The following is a 26310-nucleotide window of genomic DNA, read 5'->3' on the forward strand; positions in this document are numbered from 1 at the left end:
CCTGAGGTGCAGAGCAGCAGCTGTTTTTGGCACCACTAGGGGTCACCCCTGGAAATTCCGAAGCCACAACCCCTTCTCTCTGGGCAACCACAGGAGGCCAGGCACCTTATCAGATGGCAACCACCACGGAACAGATCTGGGAATGAAACAGAGGCCCCATGAGTAAAGGGTTTGCCTGTGGTGGTACCGACCTGGGTGGAGCACGGTGACTAGAAAATGCACAGGCAGAGCCAGGAAATTTCCAGTGTGGGGCTGACCCAGAGGACCACTTTACTGAGCATAAGGTGCACCCAGCCCTCAGAGGATCATCAGCCTATAGACAAAGGAAGGCAAGAGGCTAGAGCTGACTGTGCTGCAAATACAAACCTGCAGGAGTAAAGACAGGGCCTGAGGCAGAGGTTCTGGGAACTCAAAACAGCTTCACTTTTGCAGAGGAATTTAGCAGGGAAAGAAACAAATTCCCAGAAAGTTGTTCTGTTCTGTCAGTAACATCAATCAGGGGTGGGGCTGGAACTGAGTGAACACCCCCCAGCCTCTATCAAGTGCCCGAGCTTGTCAAGCTTCATCACCCAGTGCAGGATAGAGGAAGAGAGCAGTGGCCTAGCTGAGTAGATACAGATTTCCTTGTCATACAGGCAGGTACAAAGCCCTACATTATCTGCTCACTGGAGGCAACTGAGTCACAGCCCTTCAGGGCTATCAGTGACTAGGTGTGACAGAGAAGCAAGGTGGGGAAGGAGGCATCAACCTTCACAGACTAATCTATTTGCTGGGTGGGTTCTCCTGACTTCACGGACCACTGGAGCAAATCATATTTGAATTGTCAGCAGACTCCTGCAATTTAGTTGCCAGAGACCTTTTAAACTAACCCACCTGAGACAGGGGCTGAGTGAGACAACTGATCTGGACCTTTTGAACTGAGCCAATCGCCCAAGGACTATCCAAGTGGTGCCCTGGGTGTGTGGTTGTAGGAAGGTTTGATTTTCCTTTTCCAATTGTTGCCTGTGGTGGGCAGGGTGACTTAATTGCTGGTATTTCTTCACAGCTGAGACTTTAACCCAGAGTAACAGTTTCACTAGGGTTGGACAGAGACCAGCTGAAAACAAAACAGAGCCACTTAGCCCCACCACACCAAATAGGTACCCAGTTTCTCAGGCCGTAGCACTGTACAGGTCCTCAACAAAGCTCCAGGGGAAAAGTCAAACAGTGTAAAATAATCATGGGGAGGAATCAGTGGAAAAACTCTGGTAACATGAATAACCAGAATAGATCAACCCCCTAAGGAAAGATATGGCAGATGTAACTGAAGATCCCTTTCATAAAGAGCTGGCCAAGATGTCAGGAATCGAATTCAGAATTTGGATTGCAAACAAGATTAATAGAATGGAGGAAAATTTGTAATTAGAAATTTGAAGAGCAATTCAAAAGTCAGAATTAGAAATTCGAGGAGAAATTCAAAAGTTGTCTCATGAATTGAATTCATTTAAAGACAAAACCACCAGATTTTGATGCAATGAAGCAAGAATTTGCAGTGCTCAAAGATCTTAAAAATACAGTAGAATCTCTCAGATTGGAGAGTGGAGCAAGCAGAGTGGAGCAAGCAGAAGAAAGGATTTCTGACATTGAAGACAAAGTTTTGAACGCTCCCAAATTCCCCAAAAGGAATAACAATGAGGAGCAAAAAGGGATCATTCTCTCAGAGAACTCTGGGATAATTTGTAGAAGCCTAATATCCACCTCATTGGAATCCCTGAAAGTGATGAAGTAGCCTCACAAGGCACAGAGGAGTTTCTCCATGAAATTATGAAAGAGAATTTTCCAGACATACCAAGAGATTCTGAAATTAAGATAGCAGACAGTTTCAGAACGCCAGCACGACTCAATCCAAATAAGGCATCCCCCAGGCATATCATAATTAACTTCACTAGTGTTAATATGAAAGAGAAAATTCTGAAAGCAGCCAGACATAAGAAATCCATTACCTACAAAGGGAAGAATATTAGAATGACTGCAGATCTCTCTGCTAAAACTTTTCAAGCCAGAAAAGGATGGTCATCAACTTTTAATTTCCTAAAACAAAATAACTTTCAACCCCGGATCCTGTACCAGCTAAACTGAGTTTCATTTATGATGGAGAAATGAAATACTTTAATGACATTTATATTTTGAAGAAATTTGCTATAACCAAACCAGCTCAGGATATACATATCTCAGGATATTCTCAGAACTATCCTCCATAATGACCATCCCAATCCTCTACCACAAAAATAAACTCACTCAGAAACTTTTGATCAAACTCCAACTTCCACAGTGGTGAAAGGATTAAAAATATCCACTGGACATTCAAAAAACTCAATACCCAAAATTTTATCAGACTTATCAATATTCTCCATTAATGTGAATGGCTTAAACTGTCCTCTAAAGAGGCACAAATTAGCTGACTGGATAAAAAACGTAGACCAGATATTTGCTGCAAACAGGAGTCACATCTTACCTAAAAAGATAAATATAGACTCAGGGTGAAAGGATGGTCGCCCATATTTCAGGCAAATGGTAGCCAGAAAAAACAGGCATTACAATTCTATTTGCAGACACAATAGGCTTTAAACCAACAAAAGTAGGTAAGGATAAGAATGGTTACTTCATATTTATTAAGGGTAATACTCAATATGATGAGATGTCAATTATTAATATTTATGCACCCAACCAGAATGCGCCTCAATTTATAAGAGAAACTCTAACAGACATGAGCAACTTGATTTCCTCCAGCTCTATAATAGTTAGAGATGTCAAAACTCCTTTGGCAGTGTTGGATAGATCCTCCAATAAGAAGCTGAGCAAATAAATTTTAGATTTAAACCTAACCATCCACATAAAAATTTAGCAGACATATACAGAACATTTCATCCCAACAAAACTGAATACACATACTTCTCATCAGCCCATGACACATACTCGACAATTGATCATATCTTAGGTCACATGTCTAACCTCAGTAAATTTAAAAGAATAGAAATTGTTCCTTGCATCCTCTCGGACCACCATGGAATAAAAGTTGAACTCAATAACAACAGGAACCTGCATACCCATACAAAAACATGGAAGTTAAACAACCTTATGCTGAATGATAGCTTGCTCAGAGATGAGATCAAGAAGGAAATCACCAAATTTTTAGAACAAAATGATAATGCAGACATGAACTATCAGAACCTCTGGGATACTGCAAAGGCAGTCCTAAGAGGGAAATTTATAGACTGCAGGCCTACCTCAAGAAAATGAAAAGAGAGGGAGTTAACAATTTAATGGGACATATCAAGCAACTGGAAAAGGAAGAACATTCCAACCCCAAAGCCAGTAGAAGAAAAGAAATAACCAAAATTAGAGCAGAATTAAATGAAATTGAAAACAAAAGAATTATACAACAGAACAATAAATCGATGAGTTGGTTTTTTTTAAAGGTCAATAAAATAGATAAACCTTTAGCTAACCTAATGAGGAAAAAAAGAGAAAAATTTCTAATTTCATCAATCAGAAACAATAAAGACAAAATAACAACAGACTCCTTAGAAATTAAAAAAAACTTAAATCCTTAATTAAAAAAATAAATAAATATTGCAAGAAACTTTATTTTCAGAAATATAAAAATCTGAAGGAAATTGACTGATTCTTGGAAGCACATCACCTTCAAAGACTTAGCCAGAATCAAGTGGAAATGTTGAACAGATCCATATCAAGTTCTGAAATAGCATCAACCATACGAAATCTCCCTAAAAAGAAAAGCCCGGGACCAGATGGCTTCACGTCAGAATTCTGCCAAACCTTTAAAGAGAAAGTACTACCTATATTACTCAATCTTTTCCAAAGTGTAGAAAAAGAAGGATGACTACCCAACACGCTGTATGAAGCAAACATCACCCTGATCCCTAAACCAGGAAAAGACCCAACAAGAAAAGAAAATTATAGAACAATAACACTAATGAATATAGATGCAAAAATATTCAACAAGATCCTAACAAACAGAATCCAGCAACATATCAAACAAATTATACATCATGACCAAGTTGGTTTTATCCCAGGGTCTCAAGGCTGGTTTAATGTACATAAATCTATAAGCATAATTTAGCACATGAAAAAATTAAAAAAACAAAGACCATACGATTCTCTCAATTGATGCAGAAAAAGCTTTTAATAATATCCAGCATACCTTCATGATCAGAACAATTAAGAAAATTCGTACAGAAGGACATTTCTTTTTTTTTTTTTTTTTTTTTAGAGACAGAGTCTCACTTTATGGCCCTCGGTAGAGTGCCGTGGCCTAACACAGCTCACAGCAACCTCCAACTCCTGGGCTTAAGCGATTCTCTTGCCTCAGCCTCCCAAGTAGCTGGGACTACAGGCGCAGAAGGACATTTCTTAAACTGATAGAGGCCATTGACAGCAAACCCACAGCCAATGTCATATTGAATGCAGGTAAACTGAAATCATTTCCACTCAGATCAGGAACCAGACAAGGCTGCCCATTGTCTCCACTGCTCTTTAACATTGCAATGGAAGTTTTAGCCATCGCACTTAGGGAAGAAAAGGCGATCAAGGGTATTCATATAAGGTCAGAAGAGATCAAACTTTTGCTCTTCGCAGATGATATGATTGTATATCAGGAAAACACGAGGGATTCTACTACAAAACTCTTAGACGTGATCAAGGAATACAGCAGTGTCTCAGTTACAAAATCAACATTCATAAATCGGTAGCTTTTATATATATCAACAATAGTCAAGCTGAAAAAACAGTGAAGGACTCTATTCTATTCACAGTAGTGCCAAAGAAGATGAAATATTTGCAAGTTTATCTAACAAAGGACTTGAAAGATCTCTATAAAGAGAACTATGACACTCTAAGAAAAGAAATAGCTGAAAAGGTTGACAAATGGAAAAACATGCCATGCTCATGGCTGGGAAGAATCAACATTGTCAAAATGTTGATACTACCCAAAGCAATACACAATTTTAATGCAATCCCTATTAAAGCTCCATTGTCATATTTTAAAGATTTTGAAAAAAATAATACTTCATGTTATATGGAATGAGAAAAAACCTCAAATAGCTAAACATTACCCAGAAATAAAAACAAAGCAGGAGGAATCACGCTACCAGAACTCAGACTATACTATAAATTGATAGTAATCAAAACAGCATGATACTGGCACAAAAACAGAGAATTAGATATCGGGAACAGAATAGAGAACCAAGAGAAGAACCCAGCTACTTACCATTATTTGATCTCTGACAAGCCAATTAAAAACATTCAGTGGGGAAAAGATTCCCTATTTAACAAATGGTGCTGGGTGAACTGGCTGACAACCTGTAGAAGACTGAAATTGGACCCACACCTTACACCGTTAACTAAGATAGACTGTCACTGGATTAAAGATTTAAACTTAAGACATGAAACTATAAAAATACCAGAAGACAGTGCAGGGAAAACTCTGGAAGAAATCTGTCTGGGCGAGGATTTTATGAGGAGGACCCCCCGGGCAACTGAAGCAGCTTCAAAAATACACTACTGGGACCTGAACAAATTAAAAAGCTTCTGCACAGCCAAGAACACAGTAAGTAAAGGAAGCAGACAGCCCTCAGAATGGTAGAAGATATTTGAAGGTTGTGTCTCCGACAAAGATTTAATAACCGGGATCCACAGAGAAATCAAACGTATAAGCAAGAAAAGAACAAGTGATCCCATCGCAGGATGCGCAAGGGACTTGAAGAGAAACTTCTCCGAAGAAGAAAGGCGCACAGCCTACAGACATATGAAAAATGCTCCCGATCTTTAATCATCAGAGAAATGCAAATCAAAACTATCTTGAGATACCATCTAACTCCAATAAGATTAGCCTATATCTCAAAATCCCAAGACCAGAGATGTTGGCGTGGATGTGGAGAAAAGGGCACACTTCTACACTGCTGGTGGGAATGCAAATTAATACAGTCTTTTTGGAAAGATGTTTGGAGAACACTTGGAGATCTAAAAATAGACCTGCCATTCAATTTTATAATTCCTCTACTAGGTATATACCCAGAAGATCAAAAATCACCTCATAACAAAGATATTTGTACCAGAATGTTTATTATAGCCCAATTCACAATGTCTAATTCTTGGAAAAAGCTCAAGTGCCCATCGATCCACGAATGGGTTAATAAATTGTGGTATATGTACACCATGGAATATTATGCAGCCTTAAAAAAAGATGGAGACTTTCCCTCTTTCATGTTTGCATGGATGGAGCTGTAACATATTCTTCTTAGTAAAGTATCTCAAGAATGGAAGAAAAAGTATCCAATGTACTCAGCCCTACTATGAAACTAATTGATGGATTTCATATGAAAGCTATAACCCAGTTATGACCTAAGAATATGGGGAAGGGGGAGGCGAAGGGAGGGTGTGAATGAGCGGAGGGAGGGAGATTGGTGGGATTACACCTGCGGTGCATCTTACAGGGTACTTGTGAAACTTAGTAATCCAGCTACTTTCCGTTATTTGATCTTTGACAAGCCAATTAAAAACATTCAGTGGAGAAAAGATTCCCTATTTAACAAATAGTGCTGGGTGCACTGGCTGACAACCTGTAGAAGACTGAAATTGGACCCACACCTTTCACCATTAACTAAGATAGACTCTCACTGCATAAAACATTTAAACGTAAGACATGCAACTATAAAAACACTTGAAGAAAGTGCAGGGAAAACTCTTGAAGGAATCAGCCTGGGTGAATATTTTATGAGAAGGACTCCCCAAGAAATGGAAGCAGCTTCAAAAATACACTACTGGGACCTGATCAAACTAAAAAGCTTCTGCACAGCCAAGAACATAGTAAGTAAAGCAAGCAGACAGCCCTCAGAATGGGAGAAAATATTTGCAGGTTATACTTTCCATAAATATCTAATAACCAGAATCCACAGAGAACTCAAACGTATTAAGAAGAAAAGAACACGTGATCCCATCTCAGGGTGGGCAAGGGAATTGAAGAGAAACTTCTCTAAAGAAGACAGATGCACGATCTACAAACACATGAAAAAAAAGCTCATCATCCTTAATCATCAGAGAAATGCAAATCAAAACTACTTTGAGATATCACCTAACCCCAGTAAGAGTAGCCCACATAATAAAATCAACAAACCAGAGATGTTGGCATGGATGTGGAAAAAAGGGCACACTTCTACACTGCTGGTGGGAATGCACACTAATACGTTCCTTCTGGAAGGATGTTGGGAGAATCCTTATATATCTAAAAATAGAACTGCCATTCGATCCCATAATTCCTTTACTAGGTTTATACCCAGAAGACCAACAATCACAATATAACAAAGACATCTGTACCAGAATGTTTATTGCAGCCCAATTTACAATTGCTAAGTAATGGAAGAAGCCCAAGTGCCCATCAATCTATGAATGGACTATCTAATTGTGGTACATGTATACCTTGGAATATTATGCAGCCGTAAAGAAAGATGGAGACTTTACCTCTTTCATGTTTACATGGATGGAGCCGGAACATATTCTTCTTTTTTTTTTTTTTTTTTGTAGACAGAGTCTCACTTTATGGCCCTCGGTAGAGTGCCGTGGCCTCACACAGCTCACAGCAACCTCCAACTCCTGGGCTCAAGCGATTCTCTGGCCTCAGCCTCCTGAGCAGCTGGGACTACAGGCGCCCGCCACAATGCCCGGCTATTTTTTGGTTGCAGTTTGGCCGGGGCCGGGCCTGAACCCGCCACCCTTGGTATATGGGACCGGCGCCTTACCGACTGAGCCACAGGCGCCGCCCCCAGAACATATTCTTCTTAGCAAAGCATCTCAGGAATGGAAGAAAAAGTATCCAATGTACTCAGCCCTATTACGAAGCTAAATTAAAGCTGTCACATGAAGGCTATAACCCAAATATACCAGAAGAATATGGGGAAAGGGCCAAGGAAGGATAAGGGAGGGGGGACGTTAGGGTGGAAGGAGGGTAATGGGTGGGACCACACCTACGGTGCATCTTAGAATGGGTACAGTTGAAACTTACTAAATGCAGAATACAAATCTCTACATACAATAAGAAAATGCCATGAAGGCTCCTTTGAACAGTTTGATGAGAATATTTCAGATTGTATATGAAACCAGCACATTGTACCCCTTGATTGTACTAATGTATACAACTATGACTTATCAATAAAAAAAATGTGAAAAAGAAATCTAAAAAAAAGTCAAATATTAAATAAGGCTTTTGATTTAAAAAATAAAATATGAAGATCCAAATATATATACTACCTAAATGACAGAAAATGGAATAAGATATAGCATGACATAAAAAATATTTGTTTCTGAGTAATGTCTTGGCTATTCAAGGTTTTTTCTGTTTCCATATAAAATGAAGTACTAATTTTTCCAGGTCTTTAAAGTATGACAGAGGTACTTTAATAGGGATCACATTAAATCTGTAGACTGCTTTAGGTAGTATAGACATTGTAACAATGTTCATTTTTCCCAGTCATGAGCATGGTATATTTTTCCATTTGTTAACATTTTCAGCTATTTCTTTTCTCAGAGTTTCATACTTCTCTTTATAGAGATTTTTCATATCCTTAGTTAGATACACTCCCAGATATTTCATCCTCTTTGGCACTATGTAAAAGGAATAGAGTCCTTGATTGTTTTTTCCCCTTGACTATTGTTGGTATATATAAAGGCTACAGATTTGTGAGTGTTCATTTTGTATCCTGAGACACTGCTGTATTCCTTGATCACTTCTATGAGTTTCGTAGTTGAGTCCCTGGGCTTTTCCATGTATACAATCATATCATCTGCAAAGAGTGACAGGTTGATCTGCTGGTCCTATTTAGATGTGCTTGTTTGCCTTCTCTTGCCTAATTGCGATGGCTAAGACTTCTATTACAATGTTAAAAGGCAGTGGAGACAGTGGCCATCCTTGTCTGGTTCCTGATCTGAGTGGATATGATTTCAATTTGACTCCATTCAATATGATATTAGCTGTGGATTTGCTATAGATGGCCTCTATCAGTTTAATTTTGGCCTCTACCAATTTTCTTAAGCATTCTGATGAAGAAAGGATGCTAGATATTATCAAAAGCTTTTTCTGCATCAATTGAGAGAATCATATGGTCTTTGTTTTTTAATTTGTTTATGTGCTGTATTATATTTATGGATTTACATATACTGAACGATCTTTAGGACCCTGGGATGAAACCCACCTGGTCATGATGTATAATTTGTCTGATGTGTTGTTGGATTCTGTTTGCTAGGATTTTATTGAATATTTTTGCATCAATATTCATTAGAGATATTGGTCTATAATTTTCTTTTCTTGTTGGGTCTTTTACTGGTTTGGGAATCAGGGTGATATTTGCTTTATAGAATGTGTTGGGAAGTATTCCTTCTTTTTTTATGTTTTGGGAAAAGTTTAAGTAATATAGATACTACATCCTCTTTAAAGGTTTGGTAGAATTCTGATGTGAAGCATCTGGTCCCAGACTTTTGTTTCAGGGGAGATTTCTTATAGTTGATGCTATTTCAGAACTTGTTATAGGCTTGTTCAATATTGCCACTTCCTTCTGGCTAAGTCTAGGATGGTGGCATGTTTCCAAATATTGATTTATTTCCTTCAGATTTTCATACATCTGATAATAGAGTTTTATGTAATATTCATTAAGGATTTGTTGAATTTCTGAGGAGTCTGTTGTTATTTGGCCTTTATCATTTCTGATTGATGAAATTAGATAATTTACTCTTCTGCTTCATGTTAGGTTAGCGAAAGGTTTACGTATTTTATTGACCTTTTCAAAAAAACAACTTTTTGATTGATTTATCTGTTGTATGATTCTTTTGTTTTTAATTTCATTTAGTTCTGCTCTAATTTTAGTTATTTCTTTTCTTCTGTTGTGTCTAGGGTTGGAATATTCTTCCTTTTCCAGTTGCTTGAGATGTCCCATTAATTTGTTGACTTCCTCTCTTTTTATTCTTTTGAGGAAGGCTTGCAATGCTATAAATTTTCCTGTTAGGACTGCCTTTGCGGTATCGCAGAGGTTCTGGTAATTTTTATATTCATTGTAGTTTTGTTCCAAAAATTTGGTAATTTCCTTTTTAATCTCATCTATAATCCCACTGTCATTCAGCATGAGGTTAGTTAGTTTCCATGTTTTTGTATGAATATGTGGATTTCTGTTTTTACTAAGTTTAACATTTACTCCATGACAATCCAAGAAAATACAAGGAATGATTTCTATCTTTTAAATTTGCTGAGGTTAGACTTGTGACCTAAGATGTGATCAATTTTGGAGTATGTTCCATGGGCTGATGAGATGAATGTGTATTCAGTTTTGTTAGGATGAAATGTTCTGTAGATGTCTGTTAAATCCAGTTGTTGAATGGTTAAGTTTAAGTCTAAAATTTCTTTGCTTAGCTTCTTATTGGAGAATCTATCCAACACTGCCAAAGGAGTGTTAAAATCTCTGACTATTATGGTGCTGGTGGAAATCACGTTGCTCATGTCTGTTAAGAGTCTCTGTTATAAATTGAGGCATATTCTGGTTGGGTACATAAATGTTAATAATTGAAATCTCATCATGTTCAGTGTTGCCCTTAATAAATATGAAGTGACCATCTTATCTTTCCTTACTTTTGTTGTTTTGAAGCCTATTGTATCTGTGAATAAAATTGCAACACCTGATTTTTTCAAATTTCCATTTGTCTGAATTACACATGACCATCCCTTCACCCTGAGTCTATGTTTATCTTTTAAGGTAAGGTGAGATTCTTGAATGCAGCAGATGTCTAGCCTGAGTTTTTGTATACAGCCAACATGTGCCTCTTTAGAGGGCAATTTAAGCCATCCACTTTAATTGAGAGTATTGATAAGCCTGGTAGAATTTTTGGTATCAATTTTTTTGAACATCCAGTGGACATTTTTAATCCTTTCACCACTGTGGAAGTTGGAATTTGATCAAAAGTTTCTGAGTGAGTTTACTTTGGTGGGGGAGGATTGTGCTGTTCATTATGGAGGATAGATCTGAGAATATCCTGCAGAGCTGGTTTAGTTATGGCAAATTTCTTCAACATGTGCAAGTCATTAAAGTATTTAATTTCTCTATCATACATGAAACTCAGTTTAGCTGGATACAGGATCCTGGGTTGAATGTTATTTTGTTTAAGGAGATTAAAGGTCGATGACCACCCTCTTCTAGCTTGAAAGGTTTCAGCAGATAGATTTTAAGTCATTTTTTTTTTTTTTTTTTTTTGTAGAGACGGAGTTTCACTTTATTGCCCTTGGTAGAGTGCCATGGCATCACACAGCTCACAGCAACCTCCAACTCCTGGGCTTAGACGATTCTCCAGCCTCAGCCTCCTGAGTAGCTGGGACTACAGGCGCCCACTACAACATCTGGCTGATTTGAAGTCATTCTAATATTATTCCCATTGTAGGTTATGGTTTTCTCATGTCTGGCTGCTTGCAGAATTTTCACCTTCATACTAACTTTGTTCGTGAAGCTAATTATAATGTGTCTATGAGATTTCTTATTTGGGTTGAGTCATTTTGGGTTCCGAAACTGTCTGCTATCTGTACTGCAGAATCTCTTGGCATGTCAGGGAAATTCTCTGTGATTATTTCAGGAAGAAAATCATCCTTTGAAGCAACCTTGTCACCTTCAGGAATTGCTATAAGGCAAATATAGATCTCTTCAAATTATACCAGAGCTTTGTGAGAGAATGATCCATTTTTGTTCTCCACTTCTTTTCCTCTTTGAGTGTTTGGGAGTGTTCAAAACCTTTGTCTTCAATGTCAGAGATCCTTTCTTCAGCCTGCTCCATTCTGTTACTAAGAAATTCTACTGTATTTCTCTGATCTTTCAGGGCTGAAAGTTCTTGCATCAATGTGTCAAAATCTTTGGTGATTTTGTCTTTGAATTCTTGACTTCTTAAGACATCTTTTGAATTATTCCTTGAAATTATAATTCCATCTTTACCTCCATTCTGTTACTCTTATTTGCTATCCACATTCTGAACTCAATTTCTGACATCTCAGCCATTTGTTTATGAATGGGATCTTGTGCTGTGTCTTCCAAATCTTCCTTGGGGGAGTTGATCTACACTGATTATTCATGTTGCCAGAGTTTTTTCACTGATTCCACCTCACGATTGTTTTTTACCAGTTGGCTAGATGGGCAGATAAGGTAAAATTGGATTGGGGGCTCCCAGAGTTGTGGTTAACCAGCCCTTTGTCAAGGATCTGGGACTGGTGACTGCAGCTTTTTTCCCTACAGCTTTGAACAGGACCCAAACAGTATTACAATCTGAGGCTGAGAAAACCTACTTGGAGTGGTGGGGTTTTGTGGCTCTGTCTTATATTCAGCTGGTGCTTGTCTGATCCTAGTGAATCAGTGAAGTCTGGTTTGAAGTCTCAGCTGTGGAGAAATACAAGCAACTATGACACACTACCCTCCATGGACAACAACTGGAAGAGGAAAATCAACCCTATCTCTTACCACACAACCAGGTTACCACATGAGAGGGTCCGTGGGTGATTGGCCCAGGTTAAGAGTTCCAAAACAATTGACCCAGTCATTACAAACTCTCAAATGGGAGAGTTCGAAAGGTCTCCAGAAACTAGATGGCGGGGGTGTACTGGCTGCTCAAATTTGGCTTACTCTTTGATCTCTGGAGTCAGAAAGGCCTGCCCAGCAGCAGAGTAGGACCAGGGGGCTATGTCTCTCTCTCCACTTTGTTCCTATTTCAGGCCCAGTCACTGGTGAACTCACAGGGCTGAAGTCCTGTTTCCCCCAATAAGTAGATGTACCAGGGCTTTGCACCTGTCAGATTCAAATTAAGGTCAATGCCCCCTCAGCCCAGCCACTACCCTCTGTCACCAGCAGGCTGGGGGGAGCTGAGATCTGCTGGTGGCAGAGGGTAGTGTCCGGGGTGAGGGGGCACTGACCTCAATAGCCACTGGGGAGTGTTCCACCTGAATGCAGTATAATACTGAGGATAACAAGTCAACAAATGCTTTTCTCCATCAGCCACTGTGCCTTTGCGCCAGACCCTCCGCAGCACCAATATCCCTATAGAGCAAGTTCTGTTTTCCTCTGACAGTCGCACAGTTTGGGAAGTGTCTCTCCAAGACGAGACCCAAGCAGGGTTACCCTATTGTTGCTGAATCTTTGTGGGAAGTGACCCTGCACGCAGCTCTCATGCGACTGCCATAGCTAGTGAGTGGCTATAGGGGCAGCTCCCGGGGCACGGATCCAGCAGCAGGGCAGGTGATCCTGCACATAGTCTGGCAGTGCAGGGCACCCAGTGACTTCAGCAAAGAGAGCTCTTGGCGATGAATCTGGCAGGGTGGGGCACGGTGGAGAGGATTCATCAGGATGCAGCGTGGGGTGCTTAGTTTGGCAGGACTGGGGCTGCTGCTCATGAGCTGCCTCCCACAGTCTATGCAGGGTTTAGGCTTCTGTATCATCAGGCAAGTGGGGAAGGGGGGACTGGAAGTTCAGAATGGCAGGGAATATGTTAGTTCAATTTTCCTGCCTGGTAAGAGAGTGCTCAGGGTCACAGCAGGGTCCCTCTGGGGAAGCAGTCCCCACTTCCTACAGCTTTTACCTGTGGGGTGAGAAAAGAGGTCCTCAGTTCACTGCTTACCTGTAGAAAACCTACAGGAGTGAACAAAGACAGAAAAATAAAAATCAGGAGGACACCCCAGGCAATTGAAACAATATCAAAAATACATTACTGGGATCTGATCAAATTAAAAAGTTTCTGCACTGCCAAGAACACACTAAGTAAAGCAAATAGACAGCCCTCAGAATGAGAAAGGATTTTTGCAAGTTATATTTCTGACAAAGGTCTAATAACCAGAATCCACAGAGAACTCAAACTTATTAATAAGAGAAAACAAGTGATCCCATTTCATTGTGGGCAAGAGACATGAACAGAAGCTTCTGTGAAGAAGACAGGCACATGGTCTACAGATATATGAAAAAATGCTCATCATCTTTAATCATCAGAGAAATGCAAATCAAAACCATTCTGAGATATTGTCTAACTCCAGTAAAAGTAGCCCACATCACAAAATCTCAAAACAACAGATGTTGGAGTGGATGTGGAGAAAAGGGAAAACTACTGCACTGCTGGTGGGAATGCAAGCTAGTACATTCCTTTTGGAAGGAAGTTTGAAGAACACTCAGGAATATAAATGTAGACCTATCAATTGATGGTGCAATTCCTCTTCTAGGTGTATATCCAAAAGACCAAAAATCATTTGGCAACAAAGATATTTGCACAAGATTGTTCACTGCAGCTCAATTCATAATTGCCAAGTCATGAAAGAAGCCCAAGTGCCCATTGACCCATGAATGGATACATAAATTATGGTATATGGAGGTGGAGCAAGATGGCAGCCGAGTAACAGCTTCCTTGCATCTGGGCACCGTGAGTCTGGGGAGATAGGAATCCAGGCATCTCTGGCTGGTGGGATCTGCCTATCATCACTCCTATGAGGATACAGGGAGTCAGCGAGAGACTTCTGGACCCCAAGAGGAGGACTAAAACAGTGGAAAAATGGCAAGTGGTCACGTGTGTTCAGTCCGTCTAAACCTGCCCGCAACTGTAAGTTCAGTAGCAGCGAGACTGCAAACAGGAAAGGCCTTACATGTGAACTGTTTTTGTGTCCTTGGACTTGGCACTCAGTTGAACTGCCTTGGGGAGGGCCTGAGCGGGAGTGTGGAGAACTTTGGCCATTGTCTAGGGCCACAGTCTGAGCCGCTGAGCCAGACGGAGCTAATAGTGTTTGGCGGTGGGTCACACGGAGCCATTGTGAGTGATCTAACCCGGCAAGCTCTGCACTCAGGGTCGCATACCTAGAATCGGGTTGGAGCTGGTAACCCAGCAACCAAGTAGCCTAAGGGCGGGGTCTGAGCCACCTTGCAGCCTTAACCCTCAGGGGCAGAGTGAGACCAGTTTTGGCATACTGGGTAAGTGGATAGCCACTTCAGTAGTGATTCCACGGAGAAGCACTTTACTGGGAAAGCTTCTGCTCAGCAAGTTTACAAGTTCAAAGTGCCTTTTAAGTGGGCTGAAGAGAGATTTAGGGTGTCTACCTGCTGGGGTTTGGGAAATCAGCAGCCTCCAGTCGTATCAGAACTGTGATTAACATCTCATACCCCAGAAGACCACGTGTTGCCCAGACAATATTCAATAACATATACAAACTGCTTTGTTTTTGGTTGTGTTTTTTTTTCTTTTTTTTTTTTGTTTGGTTTTTTTTGTTTGTTTGTTTATTTTGACGTTGTTGATGTTCTTTTGTTTTTGAATTTCAATCTTTTCCATACAGATCCTTTTTCTTTCTCAACTTTTCTAGTTTAATAATAATTTCCCATTGCTGCCTTTTTTAATAACTAGAACTTCATTTTTGCTAGTGTTTCTACTGCTATCATTTGGTTTTTCACCCAATTTTATCCCTGTAAAGTTTTCTGTTTGCTTGTTTTGGTTTGATTTATAGCATTTTTGTCTTTCCTCTCTACTTGGTGGAGGTGGGGTACTGTGTCTGATCAGGTTAGCAAAGAGCTGATGACGTAAAGGGAACCACCCAACTGGGCAACCCCAGAAGGTGGGGTTTTTTTAAGGTTGTGTCAAAGTACCCTAATGTACACCTATATTGCTCTGTCTCCCTCTTTCTGTGCCTCTCTTCTTTTTGTCAATATTCCTTAAACCCAACCCCTCTCCTTTCTTTATTTTTCTTTTTTTTCTTATCACGCGATCCTCCTTTCTTTCATCCCTTTTTTGCTCTTCAACCTTCTCACCCTTCTGGTCCTGTAACCCTTAGTCCACAGGCACAAGAACTTTAAGAGCAAGATGAAGTGAAAGGAAAATTAGGGCAAGGAAACAGGTAAAAGAAATCACTCATGAAGAAGAATCAGCAGAAAACTCCAGGAAACATGAAGAACCAGTCTAGAACAACCCCACCAAGGGACCATGAGGTAGCTACTGCAGATGAATCCACCTGTAAAGAAATGTTAGGAATGACAGAAAGGGAATTTAGAATACACATGTTGAAAACAATGAAAGAAATGATGGAAACATAAAGGAAACTGCTAATAAAGTGGAAAATAACCAAAAGGAAATCCAAAAACAGAATCAAATAAGAGATGAACGATATGAAGAATATAAAAAGGATATAGCAGAGCTGAAGGAACTGATACAGTCAGTTAGGGAACTTAAAGATGCAATGGAAAGTATCAGCAACAGGTTAGACCATGCAGAAGAAAGAATTTCAGAGGTAGAAGACAAAGTTCTTGAGATAACTCAGATAGTAAAAGAGGCAGAAAAGAAGAGAGAGAAAGCAGAACGTTCACTGTCAGAATTATGGGACTTTATGAAGCGGAGACTTTACATCCTTCGTATTAACCTGGGTGGAAGTGGAAGACATTATTCTTAGTAAAGCATCACAAGAATGGAGAAGCATGAATCCTATGTACTCAATTTTGATATGAGGACAATTAATAACAATTAAGGTTATGGGGGGAAGCAGAAAGAGGGATGGAGGGAGGGGGGTTGGGCCTTAGTGTGTGTCACACTTTATGGGGGCAAGACATGATTGCAAGAGGGACTTTACCTAACAATTTCAATCAGTGTAACTGGCTTATTGTACCCTCAATGAATCCCCAATAATAAAAATAAAAAGAAAAAAAAATTATGGTATATGTATACCATGGAATTCTATACAGCATTAAAAAAAGAAGACTTGGGCCGCCCCTGTGCCAGCTGCTCCGGCGCCACCTCGGGGCGGCATCTCCGGCAGGCGGGAGCCAGGTGCTGACAGGTGCTGTGGGGGCGGCCGAGCGCTCCTGTAGCTCTGGCTCCGGCTCTGCGAGTGTGGTGGCTTCCTGGCTTCTCCATGGTGCTGGCCTGCAGCGCCCGGATGCTCTGAGAACATTTCCACTGTTGCTCAGAGGACACACGCAGTGGGATTCAGAATTCCTGGAGAATTGCCTTTGTGAGAAGCTGGAAGTATTTCTTTTTAAATTCCATATCTTAGTTTTTCAATTTGTTGCATTTCAGAGAAACATCAAGAAACCATGAACAACATTAGTAATGAAGAGTTTGACTGCCACTTGCTTGATGAAGGTTTTACTGCCAAGGATATTCTGGACCAAAAAATCAATGAAGTTTCCTCTTCTGATGATAAAGATGCCTTCTATGTAGCAGACCTCGGAGATGTTCTGAAGAAACACCGAAGATGGCTAAAAGCTCTTCCTCATGTCACTCCCTTTTATGCAGTCAAATGTAATGACAGTAGAGCCATTGTGAAGACCCTCGCTGCCATTGGGACAGGATTTGACTGTGCCAGCAAGACTGAAATACAAGTGGTACAGAGTCTCGGGGTGCCTCCAGGGAGTGTTATCTATGCAAATCCTTGTAAACAAGTGTCTCAAATTAAGTACACCGCCAGTAATGGAGTCCAGATGATGACTTTTGACAGTGAAGTTGAGTTGATGAAAGTTTCCAGAGCACATCCAAAGGCCAAGTTGGTTTTGCGATTGCCACTGATGATTCCAAAGCAGTCTGTTGACTCAGTGTTAAATTTGGTGCCACACTCAAAACCAGCAGACTTCTTTTGGAATGGGCAAAAGAGCTAAATATTGATGTCATTGGTGTCAGCTTCCATGTAGGAAGTGGCTGTACTGATCCTGAGACCTTTGTGCAGGCAATCTCTGATGCCCGCTGTGTCTTTGACGTGGGAGCTGAGGTTGGTTTCAGCATGTACCTGCTTGGTATTGGTGGCGGCTTTCCTGGATCTGAGGATGTGAAGCTTAAATTTGAAGAGATCACTGGTGTAATCAACCCAGCATTGGACAAGTACTTTCCATCAGACTCTGGAGTGAGAATCATAGCTGAGCCAGGCAGATATTATGTTGCATCAGCTTTCACACTTGCAGTTAATATCATTGCCAAAAAACTTGTATTAAAGGCTCTGATGATGAAGATGAGTCCAGTAAACAAACCTTTATGTATTACATGAATGATGGAGTATATGGATCGTTTAATTGCGTCCTTTATGATCATGCTCATGTAAAGACTCTTCTGCAAAAGAGACCTAAACCAGATGAGAAGTATTATTCATCCAGCATATGGGGACCAACATGTGATGGCCTTGACCGGATTGTTGAGTGCTGTGACCTGCCAGAAATGCATGTGGGCAACTGGATGCTCTTTGAAAATATGGGTGCTTACACTGTAGCTGCTGCTTCTACTTTCAATGGATTCCAGAGGCCGACTATCTACTATGTGATGTCAGGACTGACGTGGCAACTCATGCAACAAATCCAGAACCCCAACTCCCTACTTGAAGTAGAAGAGCAGGATGTTGGCACTCTGCCTGTGTCTTGTGCTTGGGAAAGTGGAATGAAACGTCCCCCAGCAACTTGTGCTTCGGCCAGTATTAATGTGTAGATATCATTCTGTAGCTGTTCACTGCGAGTTTAGCTTGAATGAAGGGATTTGGGGGGACCATTTAACTTAATTATTGCTAGTTTTGAAATGTCTTTGTAAGAGTAGAGTTGACACTGATGCAGCAATATGTAAGGTTAGGATATGGGGTCATACTTATCTGTGTTCCTATGGAAACTATTTGAATATTTGTTTTATATGGATTTTTATTCACTTTTCAGACATGCTATGAAGGAGCGCCCCTCTGCTGCTCAGCAAGCATTTGTAGCTTGTACAGTGGCAGAATGTGCCAAAAACTTAGTGTTGTGACCTGTTTTAAGAATAAAGTATCTTGAATTAATTAAAAAAAATAAAAATAAAAAAAGAAGACTTTACCTCTTTTATGTTTACATGGATGGAGCTGGAAAATATTCTTTTTAGTAAAGTATCTCAGGAATGGAAAAAAATATCCAATGTACTCAGTACTACTATGAAACAAATTTATAATCACTCACATTTTCATATGAAAGATAAATCACAGCTATAGCCTAGGATGAAGGAGGGAAGGGGAGGGGAAGGAGACAGGAAGTGAGTGGGTTGACAGAGGGAGGGTTAGTAGGGGGACCACACCTATGAAGCATATTGCAAGTACAAGTTGGATCTATCATATGTAGAAGACAAATGTCTTAACACTGTAATTGGGTAAATGAGGTGAAGGCTATGTTAATTAGTAGGATGTGAGCACTCATATTTCTATAAATAATCAACACATTGAATCCCATAATAGCATAAATGTATTCATGGTCTATGTACAAATGACTTAATTAAAAAAATAAATAAATAAATAAAGAGAAAAAGAAAAAGGTATTTGATGCAAATGTTAATGAAATGAGCATGGGAATACTATAATAAGGAGATATTATAAGTAGATATGCATATATACATACACAGACCTGTGTTGAGACAGAGACACACCCAGGCTAGAGTGGCATGGCATCAGCCTAGCTCACAGGAACCTGAAACTCCTGGGTTCAAGCAACTTTCCTGAATCAGCCCTCTGAGAAGCTGAAACTGAAGGTGCCAACAGGCTCAGTGCCTGTAGCTCAGCGGCTAGCATGCCAGTCATATACACCAGAGCTGGTGTGTTCAAATCCAGCCTGGGCCAGCCAAACAACAATGACAATTACAAGTAAAAAAAAAAAAAAAAAAATTAGCTGAGCATTGTGGTGGGTGCCTATAGTCCCTGCTACTTGGGAGACTGAGACAAGAGAATCAGTTAAGCCCAAGAGTTTGAGGTTGCTGTGAGCTGTGATGCCATGGCACTCTACCCAGAGCAACATGGTCAGACTCTATCTCAAAAATAAAATAAGACAAAATAAAGGTGCCGACAGTGACAGCCCACATAATTTTTAATAGAGATGGGGTGTTGCTCTTGCTCTGGCTGCTCCACATGTCCTGAGCTCAAGAGATCTTCTCATCTCAGGCTCCCAGATTACTAGCCTTATACATGCAAGCCACCACACCCAGATAAGGCACAATATATTTTCATATAAACCTGTCCTATTTCATAATATATGCTTTAAGTCAAAATTGCTAGAAAAATTAAAGGATATTAATAATAATATAAGAGTTTATTAATGAGTGCCTATAATTATTTTTATATTTTGCACATTTACAAAGTACACAATAAAACAAAATTAGTATAGGTATAAATCTCTTGTATGTATGGTCAAATAAAGAGCTATTTGCACACACATATTTCTTGGAACATTATTCACATAAGTCAGTAGGTGAAAGCAATCCAAAACTGCTTCAGAAAATGAATGAAGAAATATATTTTAGGATATTAAAAAGTAGAATATTACTCAACGTTTACAGATCAGGAAATCTAACATCTCTAATAAACGTAAATCTTAACATTATGATAAATGAAAAAATGCTGTCTCTCCAAAAGACTAATATATTTGAGTCCACTTATATGAAATATCTAAAATATTTACATTTGTAGACAGAAAAAAAGAAATACTGTAGTATTTATAAAGGAAATTGGAGAGTTGTTTCATGTGTATTAAGATTTGGTTTTGCAGGGGAGGTGCCTGTGTCTCAAGGAGTAGGGAGGGCATTGGCCCCATATACTGGGGGTAGTGGGTTCATGTAACACAGTGGTTAGGGCACCCTAGGCTGGCATGTCAGGACCCAGCCTGGGCCAGCTACACAATGATGACAGCCTCAACAAAAAGTAACCCAGCATTGTGGCAGGCACTTGTAGTACCAGCTACTTGGGAGGCTGAGGCAAGAGCATCTCTTAAGCCCAAGAGTTTGAGGTTGCTGTGAAATGTGACTCCAGGGCACTCTACCCAGAATGACATGGTAAGACTCTGTCTCAAAGGGCAGTGCTTATGGCTCAGTGAGTAGGGCACTGGCCCTGTATGCCGAGGGTGGCGAGTTCAAACCAGGCCCTTGCCAAACTGCAACAAAAAATACCCAGGTGTGGTGGTGGACGCCTGTATTCTTAGCTACTCAGGAGGCTACTTAGGCAACAGAATCGCATAAGCCCAAGAGCTGGAGGTTGCTGTGAGCTGTGACGCTATGGCACTCTACCCAGTCTCAAAAGAGTGAGACTGTCTAAAAAAAAAAAAAAAAGACTCTGTCCCCCCAAAGAAAGATTCTGTTTTGCAAGATAAAAATGTTCTAGAGATATTTATTGCATAACAATGTCAATATGCTTAACACAACTAAATTATATAATTAAAATATTAAAAATTGCAACTTTTATATGTTTTTCCAAAAAAGTAAAGAATAATAAAAATAGAGTTAACTATAGTTACACAGCTGTTTAAATATTATCTTCATCACACAAATATTTCCCACAAACAGTATATATTCACTAATAAGTATATCTTCAGATTAAGACAGTTTTGATTTCTCTTTCTTGTTTTCTCTTTGACACAGTCCCAATCAGCTGGGTATACAGCTGGGTGTCATAGCTTATAGCAACCTCAAACTCTGAGGCTTAAGAGATTCTCTTGCCTCAGCCTCCTCAGTAGCTGGGACTTCTGGCATCTGCCACAATGCCAGCTATATTTTTATTAAAGATGGGATCTCTCGCTCATGCTCAGGCTGGTCTTCAACTCCTGAGCTCAAGCTATCCATCCACCTCTTCCTCCCAGACTGTAATCTTGGGATTACAGGCACGAACCACCACACCAAGCCTAGGAATTTTCATTAATATTCACCTACAGGACAAAAAATAACCATTAGCTAGCACCCAAGAGAAAATATACTGTTCATAAACCAAATATAAGGCAGGGCTCCGTGGCTCACACCTGTAATCCTAGCACTCTGGGAGGCCAAAATGGGTAGATTGCCTGAGCTCACAGGTTCGACAGTGGTCTGAGCCAGAGCAAGACCTTGTCTCTAAAAATAGCTGGGTGTTGTTTCGGGTGACTTTAGTCCCAACTACGTGGGAGCCTGAAACAAGAGAATTGCTTGAGCTCGGGCAGTGCCTGTGTCTCAGTGAATAGAGCACCAGCCCCATACACCGAGGGTGGAGGGTTCCAATCCAGCCCAGCCAAAATGAAAGAAAAAAATAGCCAAGTAAGCTATTGTTGAGCACCTGTTGTCCCAGCTACTCGGGAATCCGAGGTAAGAGAATTACCTAAGTCCAAGAGCTGGAGGTTGCTCTGAGGTATGATGCCACAGCACTCTACCAAGGGTGACATAGTGAGGCTCTGTCTCAAAAAATAAAATAAATTGCTCAAGCCCAAGAGTTTGAGGTTGCTCACAAAGTGAGACTGTGTCTCAAAAACAAACAAACAAATATAATTAATATATAGGTAAACACAAAAAATTTAATTACAAATAAATGTATGGTTGATTTATATATTTTTTGTTCTCAATGTCATCAATTATACAGAGTTGAATATTATCCTACAAAATTGCACCACACAATGTGTCCCAAAATTACACATAGAATGGAAACTCATATTTTATTTTATTATTTTCTTTTTTAATTGTTGGAGATTCATTGAGGGTACATGGTACCAAGTTACACTTACTGCATTTGTTAGGTAAAGTCCCTCCTAAAATTGTGTCTTGCCCCCCAAAGGTGTGTCACACAGAGAGAACCCACCCCCCTCCTTCCCTCTCCACTCTTCCCTTCTCCCACCCATTCCTTCCTTCCCTCTCTCTGCTCTCTCTTTTCTCCAACCCCCTTCCTCCTTCTCTTTCTCTCTTGTCTCCCTTTCCCCTACCCCCAACCTTTTACTAGGTTCTTAATTGTCCTCATATCAAAATTGAGTACATAGGATTCATGTTCCTCCATTCTTGTGAAGCTTTACTAAGAATAATGTGTTCCACTGCCGTCCAGGTTAATACAAAGGATGTAAAGTCTCCATTTTTTTAATGGCTGAATAGTAGTCTATGGTATATTTATACCACAGCTTGTTAATCCATTCTTGGGTTGGTGGGCATTTAGGCTGTTTCCACATTTTGAGCTCTGATGAAAAGTCTAGTGCAAGTGTTTTTATGGCAGAAGGATTTTTTTTTTCATCTGGATAGATGCCCAGTAATGGGATTGCAGGATTAAATGGGAGGTTTAGTTTGAGTTCTTTGAGGGTTCTCCATATTTGTTTCCAAAAAGGTTGTATTAGTTTGCAGTCCCACCAGCAGTGTAAAAGTGTTCCTTTCTCTCCATATCCATGCTACCATCTGCAGTATTGAAATTTTGTGATGTGGGCCATTTTCTCTAGAGTTAGATGGTATCTCAGGGTGGTTTTGATTTGCATTTCTCTAATAATTAGGGATGATGAGCATTTTTTTGCTAGCCATTCTTCTGTCTTCTTTAGAGAAGGTTCTATTCATGTCTCTTGTCCATTGATATATGGGATGGTTGGTTTTTTTCATGTGGGTTAATTTGAGTTCTCTATAAATACTAGTTATCAAGCTTTTGTCTGATTAAAAGTATGCAAACATCATTTTCTAGTGCATAGGTTGTCTATTTGCTTTGGTTGTTGTCACCTTAGCTGTACAGAAGCTTTTTGGTTTAATTAAGTCCCCTTTGTTTGTTTTTGTTGTTGTTGCAGTTGCCACAGAAATCTTCTTCATAAAGTTTTTCCCCAGGCCAATATCTTCCAGTGTTTTTCCTATGCTTTCCTTGAGGATTTTTGTCATTTCATACGTTAAGTCTTTCATCCATCTTGAATCAATTTTAGTGAGTGGAGAAAGGTGCAGGTCAAGTTTCAGTCTTTTACATGTGGCTATCCAGTTCTCCCGGCACCATTTATTGAATAGGGATTCATTCCCCCAGTGTATGTTCTTGTTTGGTTTATGGAAGATTAGGTGGCTATAAGATGTTAGTTTCATTTCCTGGTTTTCTATTCAACTCCAAATGTCTATGTCTCTATTTTGTGCCAGTACCATGCTGTTTTGAAAACTATGACCTTGTAGTACAGCCTAACGTCTGGTAGGCTGATGACCCAGGCTTTGTTTTTATTGTTAAGAACTGCCTTAGCAATATGGGGCTTTTTCTGTTCCATACAAACCAAAGGATTATTTTTTCAAAGTCTTGAAATTATAATGTTGGTATTTTAATAGGGATGGCATACAATCAGTAGATTGCTTTCAGAAGTATAGACATTTATTATTATTATTTTTTTTTTTTGAGACAGAGTCTCACTTTATCACCCTTGGTAGTGTGCTGTGGTGTCACAGCTCACAGCCAACTCCAACTCCTGGACTTATGTGATTCTCTTGCCTCAGCCTCACAAGAGGTACAATGTGAAGAAAATGAATGTACAATGTGTAGCTGAGAGTACAGGTGCCCGCCACAATACCCAGCTGTTTTTTTGTTGTAGTTTGGCTAGGGCTGGGTTCAAACCTGCCTCCCTTGGTGTATGGGGCCAGCACCCTATCCACTGAGCCACAGGCACCACCAAAGTATAGATATTTTAACCATGTTGATTCTTCCCAGCCATGAGCATGGTATGTTCTTCCATTTGTTAATATCCTCTGCTATTTCCTTTCTTAGCATTTCATAATTTTCTTTAAATAGTTCCTTCACTTATTTTCTTAGGTATATCCCTAGGTATTTCATTTTCTTTGAAGCTATGGTGAAGGGAATTGTGTCCTTGATTAGATTAGCCTCTCATCTTGGCTGTTATTGGCATATAGAAAGGCAACTGACTTGTGGACATTGATTTTATATTGTGAGCATTACTGTATTTTTGATGACTTCCACGAGTCCTGTGGTGAGTCTTTGGGGTTCTCTAGGCATAAGATCATACCGTCAGCAAAGGGGGAGAGTTTGAACTCCTCTGCTCCCATTTGGGTGCCCTGTATTTTCTTCTCTTGCCTGATTGTATAGGCTAGAACTTCCAGCATTATGTTGAATAGTTATGGTGATAGAGGACAACCTTGTCTGTTTCCAGTTCTAAGTGGAAAGGATTTCAGTTTTACTACATTCGGTAAAATATTAGCTGTGGATTTGTCATAGATAGCTTTGATCAGTGTAAGAAGTGCGCCACTTATGACTATACTCTTCAGTGTTCTAATTAGGAAAGGATGCTGGATATTATCGAGTGGCTTTTTCTGCATCTATTGAGAGGATCATATGGTCTTTGCTTTTGCTTCTGTTGATGTGGTGAATAATGTTTATGGACTTGCGCATGTTAATCCAGCCTTGTATCCCTAGGATGAAACCTACTTGATCCCGATGTATAAGTTTTTTCATGGTAACTTGTAGTTGAGTGCCTAGGATTTTGTTGAGAATTTTTGCATCTATATTCATGAGTGAAAGTGGTCTGAAGTTCTCCTTTACAATTGGGTCTTTTCCTGGTTTTGGTATCAGGGTGATATTTGCTTCATAGAATGTGTTTGGGGAGATTCCTTCCTCCTCAATTTTTTGGAATAATTTCTGCAGTGTGGAAATAAGCTCTTCTTTGAAGGTTTGATAGAATTCTGGTGTGAAGCCATCCAGACAAGGGCATTTTTTGTTGGGAGATTTCTTATCGTTTCTTTCATCTCTGCTTGAAATTGGTCTTATCAGGGGATCTATTTTTTCCTGATTAAGTCTATGTAGGGGTGTGATTCCAAATATTGATTCATTTTCTTCACATTGTCAAATTTCTAGGCATATAGTTTCTGGTAGTTTTCAAAGATAATCTCTTGTATCTCAGTAGTATCTGTTGTTATTTCCTCTTTATCATTTCTGATTGAGGTTACTAGAGATTTTATTTTTCTATTCCTAGTTAGTCTGGCCAAAGGTTTATCTATTTTATTTATTTTTTCAAAAACCCAACTTCTTGTTTCATTAATTTTTTTGGATGATTCTTTTGTTTTCAATTTCATTAATCTGACTTAATATTGGAATTTCTTTTCTCCTGCTGGGTTTAGGTTTAGATTGTTCTTCTTTTTCCAATTCCATAAGATGGCTTGTAAGTTTGTTGATGCACTCTGTTTCTCTTTTTTGAATATAGGCATCAAAAGCAATAAATTTTCTTCTCAGGGCTGCTTTTGCTGTATCCCACAGGTTTTGGTAGCTTGTGTCTTCATTGTTGTTCTGCTCAAGGAAGTTAATGATTTCCTCTTTTATTTCTTCTTATACCCAACTGTCATTCAGCATAAGGTTGTTTAATTTCAATGTCTTTGTGTGGGCTTGAAGGTTTTTGTTGGAGTTGAGTTCTACCTTTAATGTCTTGTGTTATGAGAAGATACAAGGTAAAATTTCAATTGTTTTGATTCTGTTGATTTTTTTTTTGTCTTAGGATATGATTAATTTTGGAGAATATTCTATGGGCTGATGAAAAGAATGTATATTCTTTAGCTTTGGGATGGAGTGTTCTA

At 39.6% G+C, this 26310-nt stretch overlaps 2 protein-coding genes and 1 pseudogene across 2 annotated transcripts in view; 2 read left to right on the forward strand and 1 right to left on the reverse strand.

Annotated features, from left to right (window-relative positions):
• The window catches only part of LOC128572303 (zinc finger protein 91-like), a 351229-nt gene that overhangs the window by 220613 nt on the left and 104306 nt on the right, over positions 1 to 26310 (forward strand). The gene's annotated exons all lie outside the window — the stretch shown is intronic.
• LOC128572305 (zinc finger protein 43-like) overlaps positions 1 to 26310 on the reverse strand; it is a 385702-nt gene that overhangs the window by 92197 nt on the left and 267195 nt on the right. The window lies entirely within an intron of this gene.
• LOC128572306 (ornithine decarboxylase-like) lies at positions 16954 to 18592 on the forward strand (annotated as a pseudogene).

Source organism: Nycticebus coucang, chromosome 20, assembly GCF_027406575.1.
Source record: "Nycticebus coucang isolate mNycCou1 chromosome 20, mNycCou1.pri, whole genome shotgun sequence".
Taxonomy (NCBI): domain Eukaryota; kingdom Metazoa; phylum Chordata; class Mammalia; order Primates; family Lorisidae; genus Nycticebus; species Nycticebus coucang.